This window comes from Peromyscus maniculatus, chromosome 12, assembly GCF_049852395.1.
Source record: "Peromyscus maniculatus bairdii isolate BWxNUB_F1_BW_parent chromosome 12, HU_Pman_BW_mat_3.1, whole genome shotgun sequence".
Lineage (NCBI taxonomy): Eukaryota > Metazoa > Chordata > Mammalia > Rodentia > Cricetidae > Peromyscus > Peromyscus maniculatus.
The window spans coordinates 23,314,889-23,322,535 of NC_134863.1; the positions used below are offsets into that span (position 1 = coordinate 23,314,889).

The following is a 7,647-nucleotide window of genomic DNA, read 5'->3' on the forward strand; positions in this document are numbered from 1 at the left end:
TCGTAAGATGAAGAGAGCTATAGAGTGGTGTGACCGTGGTGCTATATGATGCATGGCACTGTGAACCTAGAGACCGTTACAGATGGTAAGCATCCTCAGGTGTATTTATACCACAATGACAAAATGGAAAACAAAGTCCTGGGCTGAGAAGACAGCTCAGTATGTAAAAGCACTTGCCACGCAAACCTGATGACGGCCTGGGTTTGATTCCCAGAAGCACCAAAGCTAGACGCTGTGTGTGGCATGCATGGCTCAGGGGACCGGGAAGCAGGGACAGACAGGAAGACCATCTGGACACACGGCAGGCAGAACCAAGAGAGGGGCGACTCAGGAGCAGGGCTTCGTAGTTTCTCAGAGGGCCCAAGTTCAGTTCCCTGCTACCGGCTCAGGGGAAGAGGAATGAACAGAGAGAACAGACAATGTTTTGTAATTTTTGAGACAGGTCACTCTGTGTACCCATGGCTACACTAGAACTCACTGTGTAGACCAGGCCTACCTCTGCCTCCCAAGTGCCAGGATTAAAGACCTACACCACATCTGGCCAGCACAAAATTTTGATTGTGTATAAAATGATTGTGTGTATTTCTTCAACACATTATTATGTTTGTGAAAACCCATACAACATATAACAAGTAAACTCTAACATAAGCTTGGACTCTGGGTAGTTCTAACATGTCATTGCTGGTCCATCCTAAGTATATCAAAGACCTACTTACTAGCACAGTTACTGATGGTGGGGAGAACTCTATACTTTCTGCTCTATTTTGCTGTGCACCTAAAATTGCTGTATAAAGTCTACTAAATTAAATTTTAAAATAATTAAAAATATTTAAGAAATTGACATTTACTTAACGAACACATACTTATTGCCTATCTACTTGTTTGAAGATTTGGGTCAAAGAAATAAGAGAAAAAAAGCATTCAAACATGGGGGGGGCATTTTCATTCAAAGCACACACAAATACACACACACACATATGTAAATAATTATTATTAAAAGTTCAAAATAAAATATAGATTTTTTTTTTTTTGTAAAAGTGTAATAGGCAAGATTTTACAACAGCGGAAACATGAACACCCATTCAATAAAGGAGGACAGATAAGGAAACTTACATGGGTGAGAGCTTTTTAGAGGACAGTTCACCAGCTCTCAAAATGTAGACCGAGGTAGGCAAGATGGCTCATAGGTAAAGGCAACCAAACTCAAACTACCTTAGAGTTTAATCCCCAGGACCTAACAACCCACCACAAACCACCTTGCAGTGCACTCAAGTGTGGTACCAGCATAGGTCTGGAAACCCAGCACCAAGAGAGGCTGATGCATTCTAAGCCAGTGTGAGCAGCCCAGCAAAAGAAAGACATCTGAGAGCATCTCCCCCATTACCTCACTGCCACAAAACAGAAACAAACACCTTAAAATGCACATTTAAAATCAAGCCAGGCAGTGATGGCACACACCTTTAATCCCAGCAGATAGAGGCAAGTGGATCTCTGTGAGTTTGAGGCCAGCCTGGTCTACAGAGTGAGTTCCAGAGAAACTCTGCTTGGAAAAACCAAACCAAACCAAAAAAAAAAAAAAAAATCCTCGTGGTTGGGAAAATGGCTTCGGTGGGTAAATGGTGCCTGCTGCCAGGACTGCTGGCCTAAGTTCAATACAACCCACTGTAAGGAAAGCCAGCTCCCACAGGTTGCCCTCTGACCTTCACATGTCCCTCCCCACAACACACACAAAATGAAATAAAATAAAAAAATGTTTATTACTTTAATGTTTATTTATTAAAAAAACATTCGATCCTCTTAGAGAAAGCACATGAACATGCACACGTGCAAAAATATCTGACAGGGACTCTGGTTAAGCTCTCCCACTCAGATCTAGAAATCCACAGTGAACACAGGTAGTAAGAGGACCACAAGATGGAGTAACTCCTCCTCACTGTTAAGGAGACAGGTACCACTGTGAGTACTAATATGGAAATCAACACACAAGGGTCCTCCCCCGCCCCTGCCCCGCCCCATTTAAAAATCAAGGTAAACAGGTCATGGTAGCTCAATTTATAATCCAAGCACCTGGATGGCTCAGAAAGAGGATCACCATGAGTTCAAGGCCAGCCACACTACATATGGAGACCCTGTCCCAGAAGCACTAAACAAAATAATTTAAATCAACTAAAAAACACACCCTGAATAGCTCCTTCCTTTGAGCTTCTTATTAAATAAAACTGTTAGCAATGGGGGACTGGAGAGATGGCTCAGCAGTTAAAAGCACAGAGTGCTCTCCCAGAGGACTGGTGATCAATTATCACCCACATGGCAGCTCCCAACTGTCTGTAATTCCAGTTCCAGGGGTCTGATGCTCTCTACTGGCCTTCATTGGTGTCCATGTGCTACATATACACACATGCAGGCAAAACACACATACACATCAAAAACAATTCTTAAAAAATAAAAGGAGTCGGGTGGTGGTGTCCCCGACTTTAATCCCAGCACTCAGGAGGCAGAGGCAGGCAGATCTTTGTGAGTTCGAGGCCAGCCTGGGCTACAGAGTGAGATCCAGGACAGCCAGAGCTTTAACACAGAGAAATCCTGTCTTGAAAAATCAAATAAAGGGGGCTGGAGAGATGGCTCAGAGGTTAAGAGCACTGACTGCTCTTCCAGAGGTCCTGAGTTCAATTCCCAGCACCCACATGGTGGCGCACACCCATCTGTAATGAGATCTGGTGCTCTCTTCTGGCCTGCAGTCATACATGCTGTATACATAATAAATAGATAAATCTTTAAAAATAAATAAATAAACAAATAAAAAAGGAGGGCTGGAGAGATGGTTCGGCGGTTAAGAGCACTGCTCTTCCAGAAGACCCAGGTTCAATTCCCACCACCCACATGACAGTTCATCTGTAACTCCAGTTCCAGGACTTCTGACACACTCACACAGACATACATACAGACAAAACATCAATGAATATTAAAAAAAGAATACAACAAGAACTCAGAAGCACAATTTGCAAGTAACAACCTCCTTCTCATTAAACAAGAATCAGTTAATTCTGTAACTAGAAGCACTTGAGTGGTGGGTGTGTGTGGGGGAACCTGATCTAGTCTCAAGACTTGAACCACAGTCCAATTTAAACCAAAAACAGAAATCTCAGAAAGCCAAAAGAAATGCATACTGAACATTATTACTGTAATAATCAATAATGGTAATGATAGCAAGGATTCAACCACACCTACTTGCTATATACTTGGCTACTTATACAAGCTCTTGAGTTCTGTGAAAGTATAATTCAAAGTTTATCCTTAACTAACCAGAACAAGTTCTGAGTTCCCTCATTTAAAACATGTAATTGAACTGAAATATAAACTACCCTTCATCATGTCTACTTGGAAACCTGCCTACGATAAAGATCAAAGAAATATGAGAAGGCCCACTCCTTTAGCAGACATACATCAACTAAAAACTACTTCATGAATTTAGGTTTGCAGTGTTGGTATCATATAACACAAGGTCCAGAAGAATTAATCTCTTTTTCTCTGATAGTAAACTTGGAATCATGACCCCAAGAGAAGTGAAATATCCAAGAACACTTTTTTTTTTTAAATGTCTGCTTGCCGACCACAATGGTGCACACCTGTAATCTCAGTTACTAGAAGCCTGATGCAAGACAAACGTTTGAGTCCAAGAGTTTGCAACAAGCCTGGGTAACATGGAAAGAGCCAATCTCAAAAGAAAAATAAACAGACACCTGCTTTTGGAAAGAAATGAGCCGTTCTGCTGGTGCAGGTTTGTAACCCCAGATACTAGGGAGGTTGAGACAGGAAGAACAGACAGAGTTCAAGACTGTCTCAAAAGTTAAAGAGGGCAGGGGTTGTAGCTCAGTGACAGAGTGCTTACCTAGCATCATAGGGAAGGATTTGGTTCAATCCAGTACACGGGGTTAAAAACGAGAAAAAACAGAAGCTGACCTCAAGGTACTTTTTCATTCCCTGACACTTCTACATCTAAACCCCTCATGCCAAGACATCTCATTAACGTAAGAACAACTGACAGAACCAATGGATGACAGTACCGAGTACTAAGCCATGTTTTTCCCTACAGCTTAGTAGAGGGAAAGGTAATGATAGACTATTTAGTGAAAACAACAAAACATTTTGAATTTAGGTCAACCTCTTTTACCAAAATCCAAAAGTTACTTTAAAATGATTATCTACCTACCTACCTACCTAGCTATCTAAGCAACATGAAATTCAGTTTCCATGATGTAAATGTACAATAATGTTCCCGGCTCATTAATCTCTAGAACGGTTTAAAAGCAGAGGCTGCCAAATAGGTTCGCTCACACTCGTAAGCACATAAGGCTGAGCCTCCTAGGAAGTGTCAGGCCAGGCTGGGCAGGAATGAGAAGGCCCTGTCTAGAAAGAAGGCAGAGGATGGGTGTGAAATGAAGAGGGACACACACACACACACACACACACACACACACACACACACACACACACCGACTGAAGAGCTGGGGTAGAGATGGGCAAGAATGTTCTACAAATGCCACTGAGCTTCTGGCAGAGTTGACATGCCCTAACCTGCTTTAAAAATTACTATTCACTGCCTTCATCCCAACCTAATTTTATTCATAGTATTCTTTTGGATAACTCTACCAAAAAAAAAAAAAAATCCCCAGAGCAAATTCTTGTGTATTTATTTCAATATCCTGCCTACTTATATGAGCGGAAGAGTCAAACGGCAGGGGAAAAACGTGACGTGCACAACCTTCATCCAAAACACAGTTCGTCTAATTCTGGGCCTAACCGGTTTGGTTGACTTTAAATGGTTAGAAATGAAAAGACAGACAATCGGCAGGTCACTTGTAAAGAAGAATCTGGCTGCTATCAATGGGAGTTGGGGTTTTTTTTTGTTTTGTTTTGTTTTTGTTTTTTTTTTAAATCAAAGAGGACACAAATCTCTCCCACTCTACCTATTCCTATTAAATTAAGATAAAGGATAAGGGAGAACCTCCCATCAAGCCACAACAGCCATTATTCCGCACACTTCTGTCTTGGATGACTTGATCTCTAAAGAACTAATCAAAAGGTTGAGTCCATCCACTAAGTTATTTGCGGCAACGTTTTTGTGAGTGAGGAGGGCGCGCGTGTTTCAGACAGCCAAACATGGTGAAAAGCCAACCTCAACCCAAGTTAACCTTAAGAAGCAAATATTCACCTCCTGGCCGAAGATCAAGCAAAAACTATGAGAAGATCCTTAAGTTCTCTTCTTAAGCGGAGGGTCCCGGAGCCCCGCAAAACTTTCTCCAGATGCGGAGAATGAGGAAGAGCTTACAGACGGAACCTACGGGGCTCGCGGCAGGACTCCGGAGCCACAAGGCTGCGGCGAACGCAGCTGGTAAAGGAGGGGACCATCCAGGAACAAACCCGAGCTGTCCGGTGCAGCGCCGCGGCAGGGAAGGGCGAGGGCGGCCGGGCTGGGGGCCGGGCAGAGAGAGGGGTCCCCGCAGCCAGGCGAGCTTCCTCCCGGCCGAAGCGGAGGAGAGAGCCCGGGCGCAGACAATGAGCCACCGCCCGCAGCCGGAGGCCCGCTCGCAGGTGCCTGCGCCCCGGCCCGCTGGGCCCAGGCCGCGGAGGCGGGAGGAGGGCGGCGGCCGGGCCCGGGCGAGAGCGTCCGCACTTACCAGAGAGGGAAGGAAGGTCTCCGCCCGACCCGGGGCGGGCTGCCGGGCCGACGCGGGCGAGCGCTGCGCTGGGCAGCAGAGAGGCAGGAGGGCAGGGCCGAGGGGAGCGGCTCGGGGCGCGGCCGTCGCTACCGGGGCCGTGAGGCGCGGAGCCCCGCGGGCCAGGGAGGGGAGGGCAGGAGCCTTCGGCAATGGCGACGGCCCGGGCCGGAGGGGAAGCGGAACAACCGCTGCCGCTGCGCGTGGCCACAACCCTGGGGGAGGGCGGTGGCAGGGCGGGGGGCGGGGCCGGAGCCGGAGCACGGACCCGCCCCACCCGTGACGTCACCCCGAGGGGCGGGCCCACACAGGGCTGCTGGGAACCGTAGTCCAGTCATTTGCTGGAGCGGGGCGGGCGGGGAGGTCGTTTTGGGATTAGAGAAAGCTTGTCCCTCATTTAATTCAGCATTCTGCATTGTCTGCAGTAACGTTTTACCTACTGAAGATGCTGACGGAGAACATCTGATCCATACATGTTTGTGTATACAGGATCTTTGTTTCTGAGAATGTATCCACTCACTACTTAACTTTGTTTAACCTACAAAGTAAACCAGATTATGCTGCTAAATAAGGTCTTCCCTATTTGTAGGCAAATACCTCTGTATTTTAATCAACGGAGGAGTTAACCTATGTATTCTTATTCTACAATTACGTCAGTGTCTAATGCCTATAAAAGACACCTTTAGGTACCAGGGATTCAAGGATGGACACGTTTTACCTAGCCTTTGTAAAGTTTATAAGTAATGAAAACAATAATCAAAGCATTGATATGTTACAAGGAAAAAAACTGAGGGAGATTACTTTGGACAGAGAAGGTGATATTTAAAGTGAAAACAGAAAGAGAGAGCCAGAAACACATAAAGGAAAGGATTACAGGTAGGAAGGAAAAGGAATGCCAAGGTCAGTTAAGAAGACCCACATAGGGTTGGGGATTGAGCTCAGTGGTAGAGCGCTTGTCAAGCAAGCGCAAGGCCCTGGGTTCAGGCCTCAGCTTCATGTAAGGATGGAGAGAAGACTCAGCCATTAAAAGTTAGGCTCACAAACAAAAATATATAAGATCTGTGTAGCTGCAGTTTGGTGCAAGATGGGTATATTATGGTGCACTGGAGTACAACAGATATGGTGGAGAAAACCTGCAATTCCAGCACTTGGGGGGCTGAGGTACGATGAGAAATTTGAGTTTGGGGCTGACTACAAACCAAGACCCCATCTCAAAAAACAAACAAAACCAAGGCAAACAAACTTCACAGCAGACAGGATTGATATGGTAAGAAGTGTGCACTTTACTTCAAGAAGCCATTAAACAAGTTTAAGCAGAGGAGTAATGTTACCTGGTTTACCCTTTAAGCTCATTAGAGTGTCAGATTCGATGGTGCATGCCTGCAATCCCAGCATTTGGGAGGCTAAAGAGAAATGTTCAATACCAGCCTGGATCACATATAATAATTCAGTTTAAAAAAAAAAGAGGAAATGCCGGGCGTTGGTGGCGCACGCCTTTAATCCCAGCACTCGGGAGGCAGAGCCAGGCGGATCTCTGTGAGTTCGAGGCCAGCCTGGGCTACCAAGTGAGCTCCAGGAAAGGCGCAAAGCTACACAGAGAAACCCTGTCTCAAAAAAACCAAAAAAAAAAAAAGAGGAAAGGGAGGCGGAGCAATGTCAGTTGAAAGCCTGACAAGCCATGGCTCCTCTCCCCAGAGCTGCTCAAGACCAAGCCTACAGGGTATTTAAGCTCTAGTCCATAGACCTGCCATGTGATTCCACCCCCCTCACTTCTGGGGGGCTTGAGAGTCACCTGAGAGAGTGCTTGGCTCATTAACCCTGGACTTTTAATTCGGCTTGATATGGTTTATTGCGTCAGCAGAGAAACCTAGTACCAAGGATACAAAAATACTTATCAGGCAGCTAGATAGCTCAGCAGGTAATGAATGGT

At 45.5% G+C, this 7,647-nt stretch overlaps 1 protein-coding gene across 2 annotated transcripts in view; it reads right to left on the minus strand.

Moving 5' to 3' along the window:
- Pak2 (p21 (RAC1) activated kinase 2) overlaps positions 1 to 5,944 on the minus strand; it is a 64,699-nt gene extending 58,755 nt beyond the window's left edge. Inside the window, exon 1 of one of the 2 annotated variants that reach the window (XM_042259169.2) lies at positions 5,679 to 5,944. The gene's annotated coding sequence lies outside the window, so the exon portion shown is untranslated. Of the gene's footprint in view, positions 1 to 5,212; positions 5,231 to 5,678 lie in introns of those variants that run through there. The other variant, XM_076548706.1, reaches the window with a different exon arrangement.
- Between the last annotated feature and the right edge of the window lie 1,703 nt (positions 5,945 to 7,647).